This window comes from Lycorma delicatula, chromosome 13 (assembly GCF_047948215.1).
Source record: "Lycorma delicatula isolate Av1 chromosome 13, ASM4794821v1, whole genome shotgun sequence".
NCBI lineage: Eukaryota > Metazoa > Arthropoda > Insecta > Hemiptera > Fulgoridae > Lycorma > Lycorma delicatula.
This window is the reverse complement of record NC_134467.1, coordinates 51,588,789-51,603,740: the sequence shown is the minus strand read 5'-3', so window position 1 is coordinate 51,603,740 and position 14,952 is coordinate 51,588,789. Positions and strand designations below refer to the sequence as shown.

The 14,952-nt window shown below is 29.2% G+C and overlaps 2 protein-coding genes across 5 annotated transcripts in view; one reads left to right on the top strand and one right to left on the bottom strand.

The window, feature by feature from the left end:
• Positions 1–14,952, bottom strand: part of LOC142334081 (uncharacterized) — a 211,038-nt gene that overhangs the window by 87,512 nt on the left and 108,574 nt on the right. The gene's annotated exons all lie outside the window — the stretch shown is intronic.
• Positions 1–14,952, top strand: part of LOC142334083 (endochitinase-like) — an 87,394-nt gene that overhangs the window by 40,047 nt on the left and 32,395 nt on the right. The gene's annotated exons all lie outside the window — the stretch shown is intronic.

Below are 14,952 nucleotides of genomic sequence, written 5' to 3'. Positions count from 1 at the left end.
CATTATTGTAGATATATTCATTTATTTCCCAAGATTTTATAACTCTAAGAAATTATCTTGGTTGTCATGGGTTATATGACCACCGCTATAAATATATGTCCATGTTCGGTTATGAAATAACCAAATAAATATACATATATATTTATTATAAGATCCACCAAACTTAGCCTACACTTGTTTTGCTCGCTAACCTTGACTAGCAAGTGAAGCGAGTGTAGGTTAAGTTAGGTCAGATTATATTTCTACTTAACCCAGGAGACCTATTATCTTTTATTTTAATTAATTTTAATAAATTTATTAATTAATTTTAATTAAAGATAATTTCAAATTTATTTTTGTTCCTTATGTTACTAGTTTTTCCTGTATGTCAGTTAACCGTATTCATTTCTGGGTCTCTCAATTGTAATCTGATATGAAATCTTTTGTAAAGGTGTTTTATTGCGTAATTAATATATATATGTGTAAATGATCCTGTGTTAAATATTTTGCCTAAATTTATTTTATTTTTTCAGTTCACTAATAAATATCACCAGAATATAATACACTATTATATTGAAATCTAAATCAAACTTGTTCTAATCCATTTTTGATATTTTGGTTTGATCCATTGTCATCTTTAGTGAATTATCCACCTGCACACAAATTTTGGAATACTGTATCAAAATAGTTTAATTATATTTTTTAATTATTTTCAAGCAAGTGCACATTTTATATTTATTTGTGATTTTATAGGTGATTAGGTTGATATTTCAGTCAACATCACGACTGAAATATGTGAATATACATCTGCTGTGTATGTAGCAAATGTTATTTTAACTGACAGTGGTGTTGAAGAGGCCATTTGCCGAATTAATTCTTTGATGGGCCCAGAATATATTCATCCTCTTTTAGTGAAGAAATACTCTGCCATATGGTGTGGTTTTTAACTAAGCTCTTCAATCGTGTATATGTAACATATAACTAAATTAAACTAATGTAATTTATAAAAACTAGGAAACGTGGAGAACAGATGTTTAGCTTGCCTTACTCCAGATCTAACTTAAAAATTGCCTTAGAGATAAAATTATTTTTTTAACATATGGAATTCTTTTTTCGGTTTTCATATTGTGATCGTTACAGGTTCCATTTCCTTATAAGCTGCCTTGTTCTATATTACCCTTCAGTGCCCTTCTGTGTAGTAGTTTTTGTTTATGCAGGTCATTGCTATTCTTTCGAGTTTTAGAATGTTGTGTGGCTTGTTTGGAATATAGTTTCACTACTTTATATTATTACAGTTGGACGACGACCGGTAATGTTTGAGTTTGGTGGCTATGAGAGGCATTTTTTGTTGTGTGTGTTGTTAGTGAGGTTTTGTGCTGTTGACAGTTTGTCGATTCTATTTCTGCATGTGGTTTTCTTGTTTAAGTTGTATGTGACTATTTTTCCAAGGTATATGAATTTTTCTACTTTTTTAATCTCTTGATTATTTACTGATATTTTGTTTGTAAGTGGAAAGTTAGTTAACATCAGTTTTGTTCTTTTAAAAAGAGATTTTTAAGCTTATTCTGTGTGGTATCTCCAGTGGTGAACTTATTTATGTTTTGGCTTCTTGGATGCTATTTTCCAGGAGGACTAGATCGTCAGTAAGGCCTAGGCAGTTTAGTTTTATGTTTTCTTTTGTCTTGGTATTTATTTCATACCACTCCTCATTGTGAATTCCAAGGCGCAATTGAACAGTGGGGTAGTCCATCTTCCTGTATCAGCCTTGTGCATATCATGAATGGGTCTGAAAGTTCTCTAAATTGTACTTTAGATGTTATGTTTGTTATTGTTGGTTTTATACGTATTATTTTTGCTAAACGAATTGCAAAGATTCAGTTAAAAATTCCAGTAAAATAAAGATTGATAAAAAAAAGTCCTTTTGAAGAAAATATGTATTTGAATAGTCTTTACATTTTTCAAATAATGTATTAATTTTTTTTAATTACATAGTCTGAATTTTAAGCAGTGTAGTTAGTTGGACATCTGGAAAATTGGTGTTCCACGTGTTAACTTTTCATTATGTAAATTTTGGATACATACAGTATCTCAACTTGTTTGTGTGTGTGTGTATATATTTTTTTTCACCCACCAAGCTGATTTAATAGTTAAGTCGTTGGAAATCAATGTTTAACAATTGAAAATTGTTTAAAACAATTTTCTTCTTTTTTGGCCTATTTTTTCTTTTAATTCTTGGATTATTCATTCAACCTTGTGTTATGCCTTTTTCTAACTGAATTGTGTATGCTGCTCTTAGCTGGGATTCTATTAGTCAGAAATTTTTTAGCGAATATTTAATGTGTTCCTGGAAAGGATTTAAGAACAGTGATTAGCTTCCAAAATAGTAATCCATTCCTTGAGCTATTAAGGCATCAGAAAAGCACAACTTAAGGAACAAAACTTATTGCAGTGAACCATGAATAGTTTACAACTGACAGCAGTAGATTAGAGTAGTAACATTCACAACCAATAATGATGTTAACAGAAGTGTTAAAGGTAACGTTCAAATAACTGCAATTCCAAGCTCTCTCAGTTCAGTTTTATGTTTCCCACCCTATATGTGTAAATATACATATTAGCGCTTTTGCAGTATGCACTTCATCAGACGTATTAAAACACATTAAATACATTGATGAAAAGGTGTGTACCACAGAAGTGCTAATTTGTAAGAATTAAAAAAATATCATGCAGTATGAGGTGTTTTTATTTTAATTATTATAAATTTATTATCATTGTATTATTTATATCTTATAAGATATTATATTAATTATATATTATAAATAATATTTTCTTTGTTTTGTTATATATATATATATATATATATATATATATATATATATATATATATACACACACACACACTTCATAATCTACAGGATGTCCAGACTAAAAGTATCCAAAAGTACATGTTAATAACTTTCTTCTTTTTACTAAACTTAGCAACTCGTCATGTTCTAATGTAGGCTAGTCAATTTCAGTGTATGCACTTTTTTTAGCTGGTCAGATGCCTAGACAATAATCTAACTCTTGCTAGGTGTTTGGGAGCATCTGCGGCATTATTAGACCAAACACCTTTAACATTTTTTGTGTTAAATCATTAAAATCTCAATATTTTCTTTGGTATAATTTATAATAAAACCCCAAGCAAAAACATCCAGAGAAGTGATATCTGAGAGATGTAGGTGGCCAAGCGGTAACTGCTTGGCCACCTACATCTTTCTATTTTAAGATACTTTAAGTTATAAGGAAAAATGTAACCATAACAGATTTTTAATGAGAGATACCGGTGTTCTTTGGTGGTTGGGTTTCAATTAACCACACATCTCAGGAATAGTCGAACTGAGAATGTATAAGACTACACTTCATTTACACTCATTCATATCATCCTCTTAAGTATTCTCTAAACGGTAGTTACCGGAGGCTAAACAAGAAAAGAAAATAAAGGTCAAATGACTTTTACATATCTCTTTATATCGTTTTGAGAGCCTTGCATGAAATTTTAGCTTGATGTCTGATAACAGTTAAGGAATTTTTAAATTGTAGGAACAAATTATAAGCACATCAGATTGAGAATTCTTTTTTCTTTGAAGTCTTTAACACTTATAATTCATAGGCTATATGATTTTGGTGTGATGAAAACTTTCAATGCCGATAGTGAGAATTGATTCTGATAGTTTGTGATGAAGTTCTGATAAGTGAACACATTCTTAATAATAATGTAATTAAATGGATAAATCTCATAGAGCTGGCAGCTTTTGTAAATTGCAGTCGAGCCCTATTCCTTACAGTCCTTTATTTGCCAGTTTTGTCCCTTCTCCTTTTGTTATTGACCTCAATACGTGTCACATTCTTCAACATATTTTCCTCTTCTTACCTCTTGAATATTTGTTGCTCTCTCATCTTATCCAAAATACTTACAGTTTTCATTTCAGCTTGTTCAACAAAATATACACTAATATCCCCAAAGACCACATTAACATTACATGTAAATTTTCATTACATATGCCATCCTTTCCTCACAGTTGTACGCCGGTGTACACAGTTTATATTCTGCTTTTGAATTCTTTAAAACAACTTTTGTTCTGTAAAGAAACTGATATGCTTTCCTAGTAATCTGGTGTTTATTCAACATCTGATATTCTCTGCAAATTTCTTGTCATGCTGTCTCCAATAAGAAAGCGGTGTTGTTTACAGAAAGTAAAAATCCTAGTTTTGAACACCATTGTAATTGTGTAACAAGAGAATTTGTCTGTATTTTATCCTCTGTATTTTTCAAGCTCTAAAATTATGCCAGATGAAGCGATAAGATCTTTGTGGTTTTCCTTCAATGATCTCATCATAAACATCATTGTTTTTTTGCTTTTCATGAACTGTAATTGATTTAATGTATAGCCCCATTATGGATAGTCCCTTTTTGATTCTGCCATTTTTACTTTCAGAACGGTGCAGTCTTCACCGTTCTGAACTTATTTATATTTACAGGAGGGGATAGATAAGCATTTTGTATGCTACATATCAGTTTTATATATTATATGTTAGCTATTGTGGTAGAGATAATAATTTTAGTAGTTTATGTATTTTTTTTAATAAACATAATATAATTACTACTATCGAATACTACGTATCGATTGCTATTGAATGGGCCTAAATGCTATTGACGCCTATTGAATGGGCTGAAAAATGTAAAAAGGATAAGAAAAAGCTTTTCTTGAGATTATTTCTTTGTTATATATTACTGGTGGTGGTGTAAAAATATGCAAATTTATTGAAGATGACAAGAAATTTGCTTCGCTTTTATTCACTTGTGTAGTAGATACTTGAGGGTACATACCCTCAAAAGCATTATCTTACTATTTTTTATTTTTAGTTATTTAAAAATATCTAACTTAATTTTTATTTATGTCCTGGGTTGGACCCAAAAAAATATGATAAGCCTATGTATACTTTATAATCTCATATATTGTCATATGACACTTAAAATACTCTCATATACTATCATATTACAGTATATGAGATTCTTCTCTTGTTGCTATAGAAAGACACAGATTTTGTCCATTATTACTGTACCAGTATGAGAAATTCTGCAGTATTTTAAAGCATAATACTTTCAAAGTTCATAGATTGATAGCAATCGTACATATCATCTCCCTATGCTACTTCATCCTTTGGTGAGGTACCCCTTCCAATATATATTAATAATATGATTAATATATATTTTGAGAAAACCATTTATACACTACACTTGCTATCCATTAAATTTTGTGATTAGATTCTTTATGATCAGACATTCTGTTTTCATTCTTGGTTTTTCAACAAAGATGAAAACATTGTAACACCTTCAACTGTCTGATTTCACGGGGAAAAATAAAATATCGTAGCATTCAAGAAATGATCTATTTTCAGAAAAATCAAAAATCATAATAGGTCTAATATATTTGTGTCCCCTTGCTCCTCCATTGGACTCTTGCAGGAGTCCCTAATCCTTTTAATTAAAACTCCCTAGTGCTCTTAAATAACAAGAATTAAAATATTTGATGTTTGAATCATTCTCTTTGAGAATAACTGTCTCAAAAAATATTTTAAAAAAAGCCACGAAAAGTTCACATATCACAGATTAACACTTCACAGGATATTTAAATATTTACAGTACTACTGTGAAAAAGGTCAAAATGCTCATTAAAAAAAATTGATTTACTTGATCAACTGATGATTTTACCTTAAAAATTATGCAGTTAAATGTAAAAAAAATCAAAATTTTTTGTAAAAAATTTCCATCCCAGTAAAATAAATTATTTTTATTTTAGAGTATAATTGCCAAAAAACATTTGGGTCCATTTGAGCCCCATCAGTCAACATCTACTTCATAAAATATTTTGAATAATAGCCTACAATTTGAAAAACAGATGTAGTATCAAAAATTATAAAAAAATTAAAGAAATTTTTAAATTGTTAAGTTGGGGATCCAACTTGAGTTTTCTTTTAAATTTGCATATCGTCTACATTTAATACAAATATAGTTTGATTTTCAGTCATGAAAATTACAATTAAAAAAAGTTATATTTTATTTATGGGTCCCTGAATGGAATTATACTTTTTTGGGAGGGGTGCTTAAAAGTTTATTTTCTGGAGTAATATTCACTTAATAAGTTGGCCCAGTTCAGTGCAATGTTACTTAATAAAGGTAAAAAAAAATGACAGTTAACTAAAAGAAATTATAGGTACATAATGCCCTCTTGTCTAACGGGGTTGTAGATCAAGCTAGAAATGGGTTTATTAACAGCAAAATATTTGTGCCAAATTTCAACTTTTTGGGCAGTAGGTTTTGAAGGTAGGAGCCAAAAGCTGTTTAGAAATAATATTGAGTAACTCACACCACTAAATTCGATTAACTTGAAACTTTGGAATTTTAAATAATTCTAGTATTTTTGAAGGAACCTTCAATGTACTAAAGATCAACTTTCCATGACCACCATACAAGAAGTCAAGAATTAAAAATGTGAAAGCTATCCCTGTCCGTTTTTAATTTTGTTCAAAATTTAATTCCATTAATGTTCCATGTATAGAAATTGTTTGAACATTTTCACAATGTATATTAACCCAGATTGGAGATATCAAAATACAGACCAACTTTCCCTTCGTTATGTTTTTAAAACTGCAATAAATAGTGCTCTAGCTGAAAAAGTAAAAACATTAAGATGTTAAATACATTAGGTCATATTATTACTCTAGGAGCTCTAGCTCTTTGCCACATTCAACTCACAAAAGTTCAAATAATGCAGTTTATTTAAATGGATTTTGTTAAAAAGTATTGCCAATCAAAAAAATTTCAAATCCACAATACCCCATGTTCAGTCAATCTTGTTCCCTGAAGCTACATACCCTAGCCGCTTAGGAAATACTGGTATTGAGAGTATTCTTCAAATTCATTTTATTTGAAGAAAAGATTAAAAGAATACTCAGTAACTGAATACTTTAATAATAATAATGAATGTTGCTAGTTTTCACATCAGAAGCCAGCATTCCTCTTATTATTATTATTATTTAAATTATTTGAATTCTCTCTATTTTGATTCCCATTACAGCTAGTATATGTTATATTATGAATTTATTTATTGAATGCATATTGGATCAATAAACAAGATCAAGAGAAGAGAGGGTACTTAAAACATTGGTTTGAAATGAATTTTCTTTTGTTTACTGTTAAAATTTAACAGGGTTAATAATTTAAATTATTTCATCCATTCTTATTTTGAGGTTTGATTTTAGTTATATTCTGCTAGCTGAACATTTGGTTTCACACTTGGTCCCCTACAACTGAACAATTTACTCAGGAATGGCTACCCAATTTTAATAAAATGATTATCAAACAATCCATCTCAGTTATGTTTTTGACATTAGACTGTTATTATATTTTAACACGCATTTCATATATTTTTATTTACAAAGATATAAATCGCAATAATATTAGAAAGTAACATGGGATCAAAAAATAAATCGATCACTGGATGACTTTTATGAATTTAGGAGTATGATTAATGTGATAATATTGGGAGGTTGGAATTGAGAATTTGGACTTAGTCAGGGTAGTAGGATGGAGGCTTTCAGAAATCTGTACAAATTGAATTAATGATTATGAATGCCCATTTTTCTAAAAAATGATTCACTAGGATTTTTTTTCATTTACCGGTTTTATTTTTATAATTTTTTCATTGTAAGAGTATTTTGAATTTTAAAAAATTTTTATATCGAAAGAAAAATATGTGCAGTAACCTGGATCAACAAAAGTATTTTTGAGGTTTTATTGGAAGGTCTGTCGACCTTCACTTTCCAATAAAACCATTTCCAATAGAACTTTTTAGGAGTTTGATAAAAATTCAGTTAGAACAAGAGTTAGATGAAACACTGGAAGAAAATGAAATATTGTTCTTCTTTAAAATAGTCATTCGCTAGTATAGTGTGATGATAATGCATAAAACATAACCGTGTTTATTAATGTGTGAACATTTTTCTTTGAAAGAATCATACTCGCTATAGTTTTTTAAAACTTGAATATTTATTTATTTATCTAATGATCAGTGCAGAGCTGCCTAGAATGAAATTTATAAATCCTTAAGTTGAAAAAATATACAGAAAAAGAACAGCCGTGACTGAGATCATTCATATTATTTCACACATATACAAATGCACGCATGTACGCAAGCATGCTTGTTAAAAGCCCCTTTAAAGCTATTATGAAACCATTTTTAAGTGAGTGTTATTAACAATAGTGGCACTGGTAACAAATTAAGAAACAGCTGCATAATTAGTTCTTAAAGATGTTCTGGAAGCCAATTTTCTTTTAATTTTGAAAATTAGTAACAAATTTTTAACGTATTTTACAAGAGATATTACATTTGAATATATTAACAAATTTGTGAGGAGTGTTTTTCTTTCTGTCATATGAAAATTTAGTAATTATTTAGTTGATCAGATCCTCTGTAAAATAAATTTTTCTTCATTCTAATATTTATAACTGACCATCTACTTAGAAAAGTATGTTTCTTGTTGAGACGCATTTAGTTTGATGACAAAACTGGAAAGCTTCAAAGAGTAGAGAATGAAGGAAACATTCAAGTTCTGTAAAAATAAGCAGAACTTGAATGCCTCTTTGTAAATATTCATTAACAAAACAATATTATATTTATCTTGCTACCAAAATATGGATGGAATCAAGATATTACTTGCTTAAGTACAGTCGTTAAGTTTAAGTTAGTTAACAGCAAAATAGGTGCTACCATACATTGCTGTAAAATTAACATTTCTGATGTAAAATTATTTTAAGTGAAAGATAAGAACTTGATAAATAACTGTTAGTACTGATATTATACAAACATTTTAAAATATTGCTTTTTTAATGAATAAATATTTTAATTGGTGTTTGAACTCTATACAATGCTTTGATTAAGTGGATCTAGAAGTTTAAAGCTTGAAGATTAATTTTAATATTAATTCAAGTCCTTTGTTTTATTTTATTTTCTATTATTAAGTATTTCTATTTAAACATAAATGTTTTTCAGTTAGTGTGTTTTGTTTTAAGCGCTTTAATGTTTTATAGCTTCTTCATTTATAAAGGTTTAATTTTTTTTCTAGTTTTCATTTTTGTAGCTAATCATATAAATTAACCTTTAAGTTTTGTTATTTCTGAGTGCATTTTAAAATTGACTACTAGAATTTTGAAGGTTTTTGATCAGAAGGGGGATGTTCTGATTTCAATCTTCCAATTAAAGAGGAGGTTTTGGTCTAACTATTACAAGCTGCGGGAATTTTCTACTTATGGGATTGTACCCGTTGTGGGAAATTACATTGATTGTAAAATTGATGTGGGTTGGCTGTGACATCTCTCCATTCAAAAATGGGAGAGGAAACACTTGGTGTGATGGCTTCAGTGTCATCAAGTCAAGGAAACGAAAGGTAGCAAAGGATTACAAGCTAATACATGACTTTGTAAACTTTATGCAGAATTGTTTGGGTTTGAACTATCGCATGGGAGGATCCTCTGTGTTTTTTACTTCATGAGGTTGAGAATGTAGCTAAGGATTTATCTGAGGAGCACGTTGCCTGTATCTTTAACCCATTGTTGCAAAATGTCTACTTTCATTTCTTCAATGTTTTCAGTTTTTTCATCTTCTTTATCCTGGGAAATATTTCCACGATCTCAAAGTTTATTTACAGCACATGTCATGTTTTCTGCATTATTTACTCAAATACTTAGTACTTGCTGTTCATTGATTTCAAATTTGTTTAAAGTTTCTTTAATCTGATTTTTCACATATAATGAGTTATGCCTTCCTTCAGTATCAATAATATCCATTGTTTTTATTTCAGTTTCTTGCTTTTTTTATTCCAAAATTCTACATTGATGGAAAGAAAATTTTTATTTCCATGGGTTGTAGCATCTAGCTTTAAACAGCGTGATTGTCCTTTTAAAGTTTGTCTTAAGTTGATGTGAGTAGACTCTGCTGTGCTTTTTACTAAGTTACGAACAGCATCATGTCCTGTTGGTACACTAAGCTTCTGAGCCATTTCACCAGTAATTTTTTGGAATCCTTTGTTATTTAATGTGAACGTAGTGAGTGGTGTCATACTCATACAAACCATCTCAACAAGTCCCTTGCGGAAAGTATTACTATCCATAGCGATTGTAATCTTCAACAATGCTAAATACGTATCAGTTTTTGGTCGATCAGTTCTGCATTTCTTATGACATGAAAATGCAATGGTAAAATTTTTGTGATTACATTTTTTGTTGCAGTGGATCCTTCTTTTTAAGTAACCATTCCTAAATTTTAGGATGATTGCGCTTCACATGCTGCCAAAGATTGAACATTTTCAACACACTAGTTCCACTTGCCTTGAAGTTGCATTGTATAGATTTGCCATTTATAATGCGTTCCATCTTGTTTATAACTGACGTCTTCTTCCTGTTATCATATTCAAATACGAAAATCTCTTTAAGCTCTTTCGTAAATCGACTGTCTATCAGCAGTGATAGTTTTAAATTTTGGTTTGACACCATGTCTTAAATAATCAAACATTTAAGTGTTTTTATTTTAGAAATAATGCATATAAACAATTGTGCATACAAAATAACCAAATAATAATAATCTTACCTCGGCAAACAAATTAAAAATTACAATTACAACAAACTGATTGCTAACAGAAATGAACGATTCTCACACTCACGACCAGGCGCAAAAATAGTTAGGTTATGTATTGCTTGACAACTTTGTCACATTTTTAATAATACCAGTGTTGTAAACTTAACAAAGAAAAATGAGTCGGTGAGAATGAGTCGGTAAGTCACTTTTTGGCCAATTGAAGAAATTTAGTTTAACATTTAATGGTTTGTTAAAATTGTTATTGAAAAATCAAATGTAAGAAATGAATATTAGTGCTGTTCCTAGTGGTGAATTTCTGTACTAATGACTAAAGCCATTTTCATTCTAAATAAAACAGAACTATGTCAGAGGATTTCACACATCAACTTAACTCAATTTTTAAATTTTATGACTTATGTCACTTCCATTCTCACCAGCTCAAATATTACAAAAATATATACATCGGAGCAGCAAAATACTACAAATTTCCATGTTGTTGCTCCGAGTAAAGATTTGTTGCTCCACTTGCTCCATGCACCTGCTGCAAAGCCCTGTGTGTAAGGACTGTACTTACATTGTGTGATTTGACATTACTATGTAGGGGGGATAAAAAAATATGGTATTATAGTCAAATACCTTACCAACGTAAGGTAAAGATTACTGTACTGAAATCAACAATACTGATTGCAGTAATGCAAAATTTATTCCATTACTGCAATCAGTATTTATCTGAAATACTATCGCAAAACATTTTGACGAGTACATTTATGTCTTTCATTGTGCAATAAATGGGAGTTTTATTATAATTGGATATTTAATGTTAGGTCGTCTAAATACTGATTGCATTTACATCAGTGGTATAAGATTAGAGATAAAAATCATGGGAATTAAAATATAGAAAACAGGGCTTGTTAGCAGTAAATATTAAATAATACATTAATCACCTTTTTGCTGACTAGAATTAAAACATTAAATAGTTCTGAAATACTGTATTTATGTTTTCTTACATCAGAATTAGAAATAAACACTTCATCAATGAAGAAGGAAGCATTTGGAAAAATATAGTTAAAAGAAGAAACAGACTTATAGGCCACATATTAAGCCAAACTGGAATAGTCGCTTTAATATTAGAGGGTTAGATAGAAGGAAAAAATTGTGCAGGCAGGCAACGTTTAGAATATGTAAAACAAACTGTTAGGGATGTAGGATGTAGGAGGTATACAGAAATGAAACAACTAGCACTAGATAGGGAATCTTGGAGAACTGCATCAAACCAGTCAAATGACTGAAGACAAAAAAAAATTGTAATTTATAATAAATATAAAAATGAATTAGTGTTACATATAAAACAAACTGGTAATGTTTTCATCTACTGTAAATTTTTAATTTTACTTCATTGGCTTAAATAAAATATATATATAATTTAATTTTTTAGTTGAATTTTCACAGAGAAAAAATACATAATATTCAAGATAAGAATATTCAAAATGTATACATTAATTTTAAAAGCATAAATAAATCATGTTATCTATTTATGAACTTAAATTTATTTTATGGATTGATCATTTTCCAAAAGAATTAGTTGTTAAATTATAATCATCTAATGCTTAAATTGATTTGGAGGTTTGATAACTGCCATTATGTACACAAATGTCATACTTTATGTACCACCTTTATATTGTATTTAAACTGTTTAACTATGTTACTATAATGATAAAATTGCATTTTTAACACATATTATACAAAAAGAGTGCACACGCATATATCACAAAAGAAAAATTCAGCTTCTTCAATAATTTTTGGTCTATCTATGAAAGCTGTAGTTACTGAATTAGTTAATGTTACTTTGAGATGTTGCAGAAGAAGATGTTGAAGAGATGTTGCATTTCTGAGCGGTATAGTTTTTAATTTTTTCAAAGAAAGTATTACACTTGAAAACAATGAAATATTATACAATTACTTAAAAATGTAATATGACCTACAGGATTAATTTGTCCTGTTAGTTGTAATATTAGTTTATCTGTTATACTACTCATGTTCTCAGAAATTATACTTTTGTTATGGATTTAAAAAATCCACAAACTTATTTAGTTTCAACGGCAGTTCTATATTAAACATTAAAAGTTCTATGACATAAGAAAAATTGGTTGTCCAGAGGTAACGTATTCAGTAATCTATATGTAGTCTTGTGAGAGTGAGGAATTAATTATGTTTTCAGTTGGCCATGGGTCGTAATCTCCATGTGCTAGTAAGAGAGAATTTGGGTTTAAATCTGAACCTATTGGGATTTGAATTGTCAGCTGTCTATCCTAGAGCTCTAGGTTCTTGCATTTCATTTAATGTAATACATTACAAGCTCATTAATGATACCTGAAATGAAAACTGTACAGTGCTGATAGATGGCATTACTGATTTTATGGGGAATCAAACAATTATGGTCATAGATATCTTGTAAATGTGATGCATTTAGGTAACTTTGATTTATGTTATACATTGGTATAACTTATGAGGTTTCATCTGTTAATCTGGTTATAAAAGTTAAAAAAAAGAAAGATAATGCAAGTAGTAGATGAATGTAAAAATATAAATTTCCTTTTATGCGGCTGTATTACTTTTTCTACACTCACCATGGGATCTACATGAATTAGAGGGGAATGTAAATATTATCTAAACAAATAACATTCTTGTTATAAAATTGGACTCCACAAATAGTTACAGTTATGAATAGTTCAAAAACAAAAACAGCCAGTGCACTGAAACTTTACTAATTCAGGACTAATGGAGTGTGAGTATTGAGTATGAATTACTGTGAGTTCGAATCAAAATGTTTTAAAAAGTAGTTTATGAAAACATAGAATTTACACATAACAGAATTATAACATAAAACATACTATTTATATATAAAACATAGTATTTATATAAACATAAACTGCTTTAAAAAGTATATTCTTTAAAGAATTAGGACCAGTAGTTTAATTATTGTATTTGTACAGACCAACATTTTAAGATTAAAATTTTATATATATATACATTGTATTTGATGATATTGATTTGAAATTATTTATCTACATTCTGATCATATCTATTTTTATTTAAAAACGCGCTGCCATCTGTTGCCACTTTTTATAGAGTGTCATCTTCATAATTCTGTCTGAAAGTTCATCAAGTTGGAAATTTTTTTGTATTTATATATTTATAAAAGCCAAGTCCAAAATGTCCAAATTTTTGCTATTATTATTAAATTCAATTTTTTGATTTCCACCTATTTCCAAATTTGTCTGAAGATCAGATACAGAATGTTTGTTATTAATAAGGTAGTCAGTAACATTAGATAAAACCAATTTGCCATTTTTTAATTTCTAATCTGTTCTAAAAATCTATTAGTTTTACCCACACACACATATTTATATATATATATATATATATATATATATATATATATATATATATATATACACAGAGTGTGACCACTCTGTACAAGTTTTTTGTCAAACATAACACCAAAGATCTCTGGATTTAGATTCTTCCAGGGGTTTCTTCCTCTCCTACCTGATTTAGGAAAAGAATTCTTCAGCGGTCTATCTTGAAAAGAAATTTTAGAGAAATTAAAGGGATAGATTTGATTTCACTTTTTTTGTGGAATGCCCAAGTGAATTTTAAAATAACTTGTGGGGCCTTTTTCCAAATTTGACATCATCAGTGAAATTTATGTTCCTAATGTTAAACAAGCTAACTCAAATGCAAAGATATTAAAGAGTAGGATTTGAGTGAAAGAGTAGTATCATTTAAAATACCACTTACCATTCCTTGAATGTTGAGCATTGTAATATTAATTTTTACCTTTATTTTATGGACTTGCAAAAAATTATGACAATGGTTCTTTCATTGATGAAGACACTTTTGTCATCATTTAGTGGTGGAATATTTTACTGTTTTTCCAATCGATTGCTTGGATTCATTCAAAATCATCTTGTTCAAAAATAGTTCTGATAACAGGAATTATCTACACGCTGAAGTGAGGATTCTAACATAGATTGGTTCATACTCAGTTATCACACGGTATTGTTGGAATCCCTTTTTCAATAATATGTCTGTAATGCTCTCCAAATGTTTACATTTTTCAATTTGTAATTTATATAAATTTCATTTCTTTCTTAAAAACTTCCAAGTTTACTTTCATTTTAAAATGACAGAAGTGTTCCCTTGTTTCATGTGTAGAAGGAAACTTAAATGTTCTAGAAAATGGTTTCTTGAGAGCTCTTTACCTACAGTCAATATGCGGTAGGTGAGACAATGA